Source organism: Bidens hawaiensis, unplaced genomic scaffold, assembly GCF_021521415.1.
Source record: "Bidens hawaiensis isolate Kalapana, Puna unplaced genomic scaffold, B.hawaiensis_p1.1 tig00032906_1, whole genome shotgun sequence".
Classification (NCBI taxonomy): Eukaryota; Viridiplantae; Streptophyta; class Magnoliopsida; order Asterales; family Asteraceae; genus Bidens; species Bidens hawaiensis.
The window spans coordinates 120,412-133,184 of record NW_027505269.1 but is presented as its reverse complement, the minus strand read 5'-3'; positions in this window follow the sequence as shown (position 1 = coordinate 133,184).

Sequence of the window (12,773 nt, the reverse complement as noted above, 5' to 3'; positions counted from 1 at the left end):
CAGCCCCATGTTTCCTGAAGCACAACTCCATGTTTCCTGAAGCACAGCCCCATGTTTTGCTATTTTCTTTGGTTTTTTTTTGTTTTTTGTTTCTTCGTTTGAGGCTTGGATTCACCTGAAAATACATTTTAACATGATAAGTAGTTATTTTAACTATATTATACGATAGAAGTTGCAGTTTTTAGAGATTATTTAATGCTAAAAAGATGTATATTTTTATATACATCAAATATATATATATATATATATATATATATATATATATATATATATATATATAAACAAGATCAAATACATTTATTCTTAACATGAAAACGGTGAGAACCAATTTGTTCTTATAATTAGGTTTATTTTTATAGGTGTTTGCTGCTATTTTTTGTTCGTATTTGCTAAATTTTCGATTATGAGACGTTATAAGTATTTGCTTATTTATATTTTGTTGTTGTTATTAGATGTTTTCTTTTGCTAATATAAGTATTTGCTGGTATATGTTGTTATTATTTTGTTCTTGATTTTGATTTTTTTTTTGTAATTTTTAGGTTCTTTTCTTTGTTATTATAAGCCATTGTTTATATAGATTGGTATTGTAGTTGGTATTGTTTCTTACGTTCGTATTTTTAAATAAATTGGCATTATTTTCTACGTACTCATGTTAAGATCAAAATGTACATGGACCTTCCCTTATATATATATATATATATATATATATATATAATTAAACGAAATACAAAAGACAATAATTTTATTAAACACTTTCAACACGCCGAGGTTTTACAGTGTTGTTTAAAACAATTGAAGTTTCTATTTAGTTATTTTCGTTCTTCAAATTAGTATTGGTTTTAAATTTTGATAATTAATATGAGAATAAGTTTTTATTAGCGAGTATAGATATCTACATTTAGTATTTAGTCGGAACTGTTGCAGTGGGTACGAGATTTACAATGTAAGCGTCATTCCATTTGTATAAACGCGAATTTTAAATTCTAACAAAGACCACAACATAATTTAATAAATTTTGAACGTCTTTCAACTTGTTTATTTTAAAAATGAGGCTTGACTTGGTCGCTTGTTTATGTTATTAAAGCAACAAACATGGTTCATAGATACATATCTATTATCAAACATTCGTCTTAAGGCATCTAGTCTCTTAATAACAATCCATTATAATGACTAGCTTAAGCAGCAACTCCATCACGGAAGGTACAAAACAACCTGAGGACGATATTAATGGTTCCAATACCAAGTACCTGGAGTGGAAAAGGTCGGACGCCCTAGTGCAAGGATGGATATTCGGTTCGTTGAGTGAAGATGTGATGGAAGGTGTTCGCTATCAACTCACAGCTTTTGGTCTTTGGGATTGCCTAAAATTCAAGTATTCCCCTACTGAACGTAAAAATCGCGCCATCGGTGCTACCATCACCCGAGACAGGAATAATAAAGGTATATTACACATTTACACTAAACCTGTATTAATATTTAATCCCTCATATTAATAGTTTCTTGTTTCTTGCTAATTTTTCCATGACTCTTCATATGGGAATAGAATTCGACAAGTACATCCCGCTATGCAGAGCTATACAACAGGGAGACTGGAATATATAAAGCTCAAGAATGTTTCAACCGGGACAAAGATGCACTGACTGCTGAACTCGATTATAAAGGACACAGAGCCCTTCATCTCGCAATCAGAAATCATGAAAATATTCCGTTTCTTGAGAATCTCCTCAATCAGATCAACCCAGAGTTACTTCCAGATCTGGTCAACAATGAACGCCTTAACATGCTGTGGTATGCTATAATGGTTAACAACAACCTGGCGGTACAGAAGTTGGTCGAGAAAAACCCACGTTTATTATTCGGTTCCAATGATGGTTCGCTTTTCTTCTATGCTATTATCTTTTCCGATAGGACCACTTGTCTTTATTTAGTTCGAAAGTGCAAAGAGCATATTAGGTTCGTCAAGGAGGGATTCCCGAATCCGTATGAGGGACTTCATGCTTCTTATATTCTCCACGATACAATCATGGCCGGTTATATTGGTGAGCCTTTTCTTATCCATGGTAACTTTAACTCTTTAAGTAATTAACACGTATTAAGCATTTTGTCCAACTTTTACATTTTATCATTACAAAATAAACACACTGAGGTACATAATACAGCAGCTAAAAGCATATATAAATACATACACAATCATAATACTAATATAGAATATTACCCTACACTCTTTAAGTAATGGAAAATTGGATTTAAATAATCCACCTTTAATGGATTGGCCAATAATAATCTCACTTTCGGTATTTCCCGCTGACAGTCCACCTTTTCAAGGTTTTTTGTTTTATGATCCCCCGTTAAAAATAATTAACGGGGTTAAGTTTTTGTTGATGTGGCGAGTGACATGGCTTTTCCCTTTATTCCCCCCCCCCCCCTTCCGATTACTTACGTGTAATACTCACCCATTTAACCCCCAAAATCATCTATTGAACCCTAATTATTTTTGAGATTGACTGGAATCGAGATTTTAAAATAATTTATTAAAGTTTCATATTACTAAACACCAATACTGATAAGTTATAAACTGCAGACCAGATAACTCAAATTATACAAGAACCCTAGAAATTCAATATGATAAAACGCTATATGTTTGATCAATTAAGGTTGGGGTTCTTGTATAACAAATCAAGGCGACCAGATCATACAAATAATTACCTTAAACAACGTTAATTGAATGGTTAATTAGAATAAATTACTGACGGACAGAAGTTCAACAAGAACACGTTGCGCGGATGAACATAATCCAATTTGTTACGGGGTTTTCTTAGCGATGGAACAAGGATTATGAGGCTACGTTTAATTGATTTAATATGGCCGTTTGCATGTATAACGAGATCGGGTTGGACACTTGTCGTGGGTGAGGATTCAATAGCTAATTAGGGCTCAATAGTTAATTTTGGGGTTTAAATGGTGAGTATTACACGTAAGTAATCGGGGGGGGGGGGGGGAACATAAAGGGAAAAGCCATGTAGGATATTGAAAAAGCCATGTCACTCGCCACATCAGCAAAAACTTAACCCCGTTAATTATTTTTAACGGGGATCATAAAACAAAAAACCTTGAAAAGGTGGGACTGCCAGCGGGAAATACCGGAGGTGGGATTATTATTGACCAATCCATTAAAGGTGAGATTATTTAAATCCAATTTTCCTTAAGTAATTAACATGTATTAAGCATTTGAGTCAGCTATCTTGTATTCTTGTGTAGATATATAAACAAGGCTCAAGTAAATTTAAAAAAAAACATCCTTATACTAAATTTATTTTGGTATTCTAAATTCTATTTGCAGATGTTGCATATGAGATGCTAAAGGACTACCCTAAAATGGCTGGAACAAATCACAATGATTTTGGACATGTCTTAAGATCTCTTGCAGAAAAGTCGGACCCATATCCGAGTGCCAAAAGATACAACTACCAAAAATTTATTTGTTCTCGTATGTATCTTTTATTGCTCTATATTCAATTCTCTCATATCGGATCCACGTTTTTAAACCATGTTTAGATGTCTTGTGTCTTTCTAAACATAGTATTTTCCAACCTGTTATGCACATGAATGGGAGTCTTTTTTTGGTGAGTTCAACCATATATTAATTGTTTTTACGGGTTAAGAATGAATGTTAATGTTTCTAGATATTTTGCCATCCATATCAGATGACGGATCTTGTTGCCAACTAAGCACTCCGTCTAACTTGGCACTACATATGAGCAACTTATAGTGAGTGGCAAGTGATGGAGTACAACAAATATATACTGCTGCTGCTGCTGCTTCTCCTGCTACTGCTCATATTGTTACCGTCACCACCAAATAATAACATTAGTAGTTGTAGTGGAGTAGCAGCAGCAATTGCAGTAGCATTAAGCTCCAATGCCTGTTGGCTTTTCTTGGTGAAACCATCCATACAAGAATAAAACTTATGTCTGTTGGCTTGCCCGATGTTTGCTCAAAAAACAAAAGCAGTTATGAAAAGCTCCATTTTGGAGCATTCGAAGTTTTAATATGAAGCTTACTAAATATAGCTTTTGTTTTTCAAAAAGCAAATAAGCAATTTTTTGAAGCTCAACCAAACACCCCCTAACATTTAATTTTCATTTTTGAAGATATTCCTATAAAGAATTCCAGCTCAGGCGATACACGTAAGATCCCGGATATTGAGAACCAAGAGATGGACAAAGTTAATTATGTCACATGGAAGAGCTACGTCTACCCTGGTTTGTGCCCCAAAAGTCTGTTAAAATATACCATAAAAATTCTATTCTAAATATTTTAATTTTTTTGTAAACTTTGCAAAACGGTCAGGTCGGGATGGGTAACTGTTAAAACGGGTGGTGGGTTCGAGCCAAAATGAGGTTTAGAACAAATTCAGCCATAAATGCCTGGTGTCATTTGTTTTGCAAGTATACTGAGGAAATAACTCATTAGTGGTCGCTATATAGCCCATATGTTGTCGTCTCATGTTTTTTTTTACGACATGTCATCACCATAAAGGTTCGTCACAATTGATGGCCAAAGTTGGGCACCAACCCACTAAATTACCCTAATTAAACTCAAATCTTAGCACCTATCCACTATATTGATGTCGTGTCTTCGCCGTAGGGTTAACCTGATGACGTTGTTCCGCTAATTGTTTAATGCTATTTAAAAAAGTACAAAAGTAACTAAATAGCATATGTCGTCGAGAAAACTCACAAATTCATAAATCTGAAGAAGCATACGCGAACAACCTGTCCTCGGTGCAATTCGAACTAGACCGACGACATGATTTCTTTGTTAAAACCCTCTTCATCATAGCTTCAGATACTGTAGTGAGATTACACATCTATATCTCTCAACATATAAAATCGCATTCATGTTTAACTTTTAGCAAACCGAATTCAATTCCACTATAAAAAGATGATTGAAATTCACTTAACCTGTTATTTCTAGTTTTCAACACACAACTCAGGATCAAAGTTGCACTCTTTGGAAGAATATCCAAGCTACCTTTTTTTAATTAGTTGAGCCGCTGTAACCGTATGTAGCTGTTCCCGGCAGGAAACAGCTAGGGTCATCCCTCATATCTTCCATATAAATTGGTGATAGTAAGGTTTGAACCTTCTACCTCTCACTTATAAAGTGAGGTCTCTACCATTGAGCTACAACCAATTTATATACCTTAAATAATATAAGAGAATTGGTATTGGTACATCTAAATAAAATACATTTCTATACTAATTTTATACTAATTATGGAAATGTATATATCATGACGTAAAAAGATATTGCCACGCAAATAAAAATGTTAAAATATTTATTCTTATTTTTAAATAATTACCAAATTATTGGTTTTCATTCAAACATGGTCACATATGGTTATTTTAAACCCAATAGGCCAATAATATATTAAGAATTATAAGAACAGAATAAACATTCATACATCAACAAAAATAAATGAGAGAAAGTGTCAGATTACATAACTATCTCATGTATCACATTCAAAGTAGTATGTAACCGTACGCAAGCTGTTCCCGCAGGAAATGCCTCCCATGGTGAAGGACTCCGCCTGTTCCCGCAGCCTCGGATACAAGCCATGAGGGAAGGCCACCCGCGCAGCATGGCTACACGCACTAGGTACTTAGCTCTCGATCATTCAGTGTCACCTGAAGGAATGAGCAAAGCCGGGAGCAATCCCGCACAGAGGCGGGAGGGGGAATACTCCCGCCCAAATAAGCCAGTCTGTATACTGAAGGACCTTTTACTGTACCTGACGAGGTATGGGCGAAAGATCTGATCAGGGATACGACAGCTCACTGATACAGTATGGCGAGCAGCATGCTCCTTTACTGTATCACTATTAAGCCGCTGCTTACTCACCAACTACTGTCATACCACGTGCGTAGCCGGCAGTTGGTGGAAAGGGAATAGTATACAGCAGACCTGGTCACTGTCAACCGCTGCCTACCCACCAACTACCAGCAGGGCACGTGCGTAGGCTACTGTTGATGAACAGGAACACTGTTGCAGCCGGCCATACCTCCTTGGAAACCTACCTTCGGCTATAAATACCCCAAATGGTATGATCATCTGAAGGACATGACATTATCATATTATCATCATAATATACCTGATATCTGCTCTAGCAATCTCTTAATATACTTTTATATTTAAAGAGCAATCTAGTCTGATTCTCACGCCGGAGGGTGGTCACAAGGAGGAACCCCCCCCTTCTCAGTGACGAGCTCACGGTGTCTGTTTTGCAGGTTATCAGAAGAACCATCTTCCAAGGGTCTAACCCCTCGTGGGAAACAGCTATCCAACCCCCAGGTTACCAGTAATCTGCCCGGGGTCCGGTTAGTGTTTCTTCATTGGCGCCATCCGTGCATAAAGCTAGAACTACAATTTTCTCCAGTTTTTTCAAACTTCTACAAAGATGGTTAGAGAAATTCCGGTAACCACAACCCCTGCTACTAGGGGGAATACCGGCAACACAGTTTTTACGAACACTACCCCGGCTACCGAAGCCGGGGCAAGTGAAGTAAATTTTACGAACACTACCCCACTTACCAAAGTCGGGGCAAGTGCAGTAAATGATCACCTACTGGGATCCACCGATATCCAGTTTGAGAAACGAAGACTCCCCCGCCAGACTCTCGATGAAGTTAAGGCATGGGCAGAGGCACGACAAAAGGAATTCCAGGCTGAGTTGGACGAACGCTTGCGTTCCGTGCAACAGGCCGGCGAATTCGACTACTGGGAGGATGACTCGGAGGAATCCGACTCCGACGCGAACCCTCGCCATAGGGCAAAAGGGAAGCGTAAGGAAACGGGATCCCAACCGAAAAGGCATTTTGGACAAGCCTTCAAACCAAAAAGCACAGGTGGAAGTCCACGAGACTTCTCTAAAACGTTCAGACCAAACGTTGCAAATGCAGGAACGTCCAAATTTGCAAGGGACATTGCTGAAGCAATCGCCCCAAAGAGTGCCAAACAAATGCCCAACATAGGCACATATGACGGTATATCTGATCCAGACGATCATTTGAACAGGTTCATAGCAGGGGCAACCGTCAGCAATTGGACGGAACCCACGTGGTGTTACATGTTCCAAATGACGCTGGTTGGGGCTGCTAGAGCATGGTTCGATCGTCTACCGGTCAACCACATCTACGACTGGGCAGACTTCCAACAGAAGTTTAGCCAACACTTCAGCCAGCAACGGAAGTATACCGAGGAGCAATGGACAATCCTCAAATGCATACGAGAGGAAGACGAATCTCTGCCAAACTTCATCACTCGCTTCAACTCAAAGAAGCTAAGTTTGGGCAATATCAGCGAAGATCTTGTTCGCGCTGCCTTCATCCAGGGCGCACATGACCCAGAGCTCATCCGCACCCTAACAGGTAAAGATGGCATGCCATCCACATGGGATGGCATCATGACAGCAGCAAAACGCTATGCGGAAACAGAGAAGCAACTGGGTAGAGATCTCCCACAGAGCACAAACCTCTACACCCAGAGGACGAGAGAAGACAACGTCCTCACCGCCCGACTAAATAAAAAACGAAAGCTAGGCATTTGGCAGTCAAGGGTAAACTTTGACACCTCATCCGGCTTGCAACATCGGTTGGGCGGAAGGGATAATGTACAGTCGCACCGGAACTCCAGATGGACGCCACTCACCAAAAGCGTCACTGAGATATTCGCCACTGAAGAGCTCCCATGGCCAAAGCCTCCAATAATCCGACATCGTCACGATGCTGATCGGAGCAAATACTGTGACTTTCACAAGACAAAGGGCCACAACACTGAAGAATGCATAGATGTAAAGGATATGGTCGAAGCATTTGTCAGAGATGGGACGCTCGCGCACCTCGTGGCGTAATAAAGGCTGAGCAGGCGAGTGCGTATAGAACCCCAGCTGGGGAAAACACGAATCAATTCCAGCTTCAAATTCGAGACTACATGCTGCGTAAAGAACGAGATCCCGAACCAGGTGCGTATCGGCTCGATGGCACTCCCATCCCAACATGGAAGGGAGCTCATTTACACAGTCTGCATGTAAATCAATTCCAATTTGTAAAGAAAAGGCCAAGAGCCACTTCTAATGGAAATGATTCTCTTTAAGAACACCGAAGCTGATGATTTTACATTTATACTTTTCTGAACTGATATGCCGGTTTTCACCGCATAATTACGTCGTCATTGCATGGGAAGGCGGTCCTACCCGCACGAACCCAACAACGTGACAAACCTTCACGCAGAGTCAGTTGAAGGAGAAGAGTTCAATTATCCCATTAAATGAAAGTGCCGGTCTATCCGCATGAATCATAAAAGGAAAATGAACACTAACCTATCGACAACCGCGCGTCGAACGGTTCAAAACAAAATTCTGAAAAAGGATGAGGAAAACCTACACGCAGGTCAGATAAGGGTAAAGTTTTGCCATCCTACTAAGTGCAAGTGACGGTTCTACCCGCACAATCACGAAAGAGGAAGCAAAACTTCACACCTATTATCAACCACGTTCAAAGGTTAACTTATCCTCAAAAGGTAAGAAAAACCTACACGCAGGTCAGATAAGGGTAAAGTTTTGCCATCCTACTAAGTGCAAGTGATGGTTCTACCCGCACAATCACGAAAGAGGAAGCAAAACTTCACACCTATTATCAACCACGTTCAAAGGTTAACTTATCCTCAAAAGGTAAGGAAAACCTACACGCAGGTCAGATATAAGTTAAAGTTTAGCCATCCTACCAAGTGCAAGAGACGGTTCTACCCGCACAATCACGAAGGAGGAAGCGAAACTTTAACCCACTATCAACCACGTTCAAAGGTTCTTATTCTAAACACTTGGAAAATTGCTAATTTAAACTAAGTATGCAAGTCATAAGTTTATAAAGCAAGGAACCCAAAGAAGGAAATAACAATCTTATACGCAAAAAGATTAATATTTCAAAGAATATATTACAAGAATGGCCGGGTAACTACCCGCCTAAAAGAATAAAACTATACAAGTCTATCTTAGCAATGGGAAGGGATCTTCAGGATCAAGCTTCAGGGCCGCTTCCACTTGGACCCGCTCCGTTAGAAGAACGGGGTGGTTCGAGGAACGCTTTGAGGACAACTAACCCATCATCAGCAGCAGCTACCTCGTCCACCTTCTCCACCACTGGATGCGGGAAGGCGGCGTATTGATTCAATGCTTGGTCATAAATGGCTTCGGTATCCACATCGAACAAAGGGAAGTTGGAAGGCGGGACGCCTTTCTCAACAAACCCTAGACCAAGCAGGAAGCCGGCCTTTTCCCCATCCTCATGAGAAGCGTTGAGGGCTGCGGTCATAGCATCATCGTAAGAGGTCTCTGAAAAGACCCGACGCACAACCTACATAGAAAACACAAGTATTAGAACCTTTTCTCACAAGAGAAAAGCGTGAAGATAAAACTAAACATACCTGAGGCAACGCTTCTCGAAGAAGCCATTGGAGGGCAGCTTGAGCTTCGTTATGGGCGCGTTCGGCTTCGCTCTTGTTAAGGTTGGCAAGTAAAACCTCCTTTGCGGCAGCCTCTTCGACGCCCTTAAGCTTCCGCTGGGTCTGGTCAAGCACCCCCCTCTGGTCCAGGATTTCCTGGAGTTTCTTGGCATCTTCCATTGCCAAGGCATCATGAGCGCGTTGGAGAGCCTCTAATTTGCCTTTCAGCTCCTCATTCTCCACACGCAAAGGCTCAGCAACGGCTTCAGCCTTGGCAGCCCTCTCGGTTGCGTTTCGCGCAGTCTCCCTGGCCAGCCGAAGCTGTTCATTCACAGCTTGGGCAGCCTTGGAGCGGGCCTCGAGTCGCGCCTGAACTTCAACCTCGAGGGCCTTGAAGGCCTTCTCCTTGTCGGCGGCAGCTGCCGCCAGCTGTTGGTTCTCCTCCCGAAGAGCACGCGCCTCAGATATGTCCTTGGCGCGAGCTGCTTTCAACTTGTCGTTTTCACGACAAAGCAGCTCGACGCGCGGCTGCATCCGGGCCTGGAGAACCCGAAGCTCATTAGTTAGCCTACCCTCCTGGTAGCTAACCATGGCTTCCCCCAACGCACCCGGAGGAGCAGCGTGGCGAGCCCAGTCCACGCACTCCACAGGTGTGCGAAGGGTTGTTCCTCGGCGTATGTTCCATCGAGGAACATACACTTCATTGGAATCCGACACTGCAAAAGAAACAAAAGCAGTAAGGAAAAGATGATAAAAAACATAAGGGAAAAAGAAAGGAACCCTACGCACCTGTAGGGTCAATGACAGGCCGATAGCCGCCAAACCCATCACCTGAACCTAAAGGAAATCCATCCAACAGGTCAGGCAGACGGGAAGGTGGCAAAAATCGACGGGAAGCCCTGCGCGTACCTGATGGTCCGGCCATCGGTGCCGGTGGCGCGGACATGGCGGCAGCCGCCGTGGTCGCCGTTGTGGTCGCCGCCGTGGTCGCCGCCTTGTAAGCAGCAGCAGTAACCGCCGGCTCTGTGAAGGATGCTGTAAAAATCGCACTCACAGCCGGCGGTGACGTCATCTCTGCCGGAACAGTTGGCTCAAAGGAATGAGCAACTGGACCAGCGGATGCAGGCGCAGGCGCCTGGGTCGACGCCTCAGGAAGGCTGACCAAGCCTACCGTCATTGGCGGAAGGGTACTCCTCTGCGCCTCACCCCGGAATGCGTCAACATCCACGCCTGCACAAAGAAGAAAGTGTTAGATAAATTTATGAAGTAATAAATCTACAAAGACAAACTATGATTGTACTTACGGGTTCTCTTGACCCTGAACGTACGGACGGGCGGGGAGGAACCCGATGGAGCCGGCCTCTTGGTACCGGTCACCGTCGTCTTCGTTGGTTCTCCGGAGGTAACGGTCGTAGCCTCCGGAGCAGTGGTCTCCTCACCACCGGGCTTCCCCGCCACCTCTTCACTATCTGACTCCGAGTCAGAGAGAACCACTGGATCAGCTGTGGAGGCCTTCTCCTTCCCCTTCACGCCGGCAGCAGCCTTCTTCTTCCGCACAAGGGGAGGACCATCTGCGGATTCCTCAGAAGAAGACAGGATGTAAGGATTTCCAGCAACGGGTACAGCATTGAGGGGTTCAGGATAGAATATCTCCTTACCTGGCCGCCGGTGGCTCAGGATCTCTTGGCCCGGCGGATAGACCTCCACAAACCTATCCGCCGTTTGCTCCAGGATGGGCAACTCATTGTCGTCCAGAGCACGAGTGCCCACCCGCACGGGACTGTCAGCTTCCCGCGGGAACAGGAGCGACTCCAAATTATTCCCCTCTGAAAGAAAAAGAAACAGTTAGAAAATTAACTAATATCAGCAAGAAAGACAAGACATACCATAAGGAATAGAGTTCAAACCATATTCAAGAAGGATGGGAAACCGGGACGCATCCTTCCATACCCGGCTCATCCCCAGCAGCACCATCCCGGACTCCGCAAACCGGTAAACCGGAGATTGGACCCGGGATATCTTCGCGAACCATTCCGCCTCCTGGTAGCTGGAAGCGTGAAGGCTCGGAAGCGCTTGACCCTTCTTGAACTTCATAGCAATGGGGATGGCGCGGGCAGAGATGTAGAAGAACTCCCGCTTCCACGATCGGAGACTGCGCTCGGTCACGCAGATCTTCAAACCCTTAATACGGGTTGTCAGGGTGTACCACCCCTGGACGCACCTCCAAGTATAGAAGGTCATCAGGCGGTCCACGTAGGGCTCAATACCCAGAATCCGACACACCCACTCGAAGTGCCGGACCTTGGCAATCGCCATCGGATGCACCTCGGTCAGGTGCACCCCGTGCCTCTCCAGGACACGGTACACAAACTTTGTCAATGGGAACCTAAGGTTCCCATAAACAAAGAATGCAGCATATACCCCGATCTTGCCACTGGGGGCATCGTACACAGTCTGGTGGGATTCAGGAAACTCAGGCTCGAGAGACTCGAGCATGAACTTCCTGACGATGTACTGGTACTGATCGACAGGTAGAGCACACTGGCACTCGCCAGCAGTACTCCTATCGTCGGCTACAGCTTCAGCATCATGAGAAGACATTTTTGCAGAAAGAAGAGTGATTTCGGGAAAATGCTTGCCTGAAAAAGGGGAGTATTTGCCGGAAATCACTAAGAAGAAGAAGAGGAGAGGTGAAAGTGTGGATCACAAAGAGGCCTCTCCCCCTTTATATACTAATCGCAATTAATGCGGTGAATTTAATGCGGAGGAGAGAGAAATCGAAGGTGCAATGATACTATGACACGTGGCAAAAAGCAAGCTGGCAACAGCTGACAGGACGTGTGCCAGTAATTTCGTGGCCACGCGCCCGAAAAATCGTGCCCACGCGCCAGGAAAAGCGTCTGGAATGACCATGTTCTGTCACGTCACCATAACTTCCTGCACGTCCTGACACAGTCAGAAGAAACCGTCGCACGACGTTTCATATGTTTGGACTGTTCTTATCTTTTCACCAACTCTTCGAATTTCAAAATTCAAAAAATTTGAAAATATTAAAAGGTAAGCGGGAAAATACCCCTTACCCCTTGGCAAACAAGTAACCGTAAGACGGATGCGGGTACAGTGTAAAGGCAAAACCCTTCACATACCTAGCACCCGCAGGGAATTGAAGCCAAATAAACCTTGGCAAACAAGTAACCGTAAGACGGATGCAGGTACAGTGTTAAGGCAAAACCCTTCACATACCTAGCACCCGCAGGGAATTGAAGCCAAGTA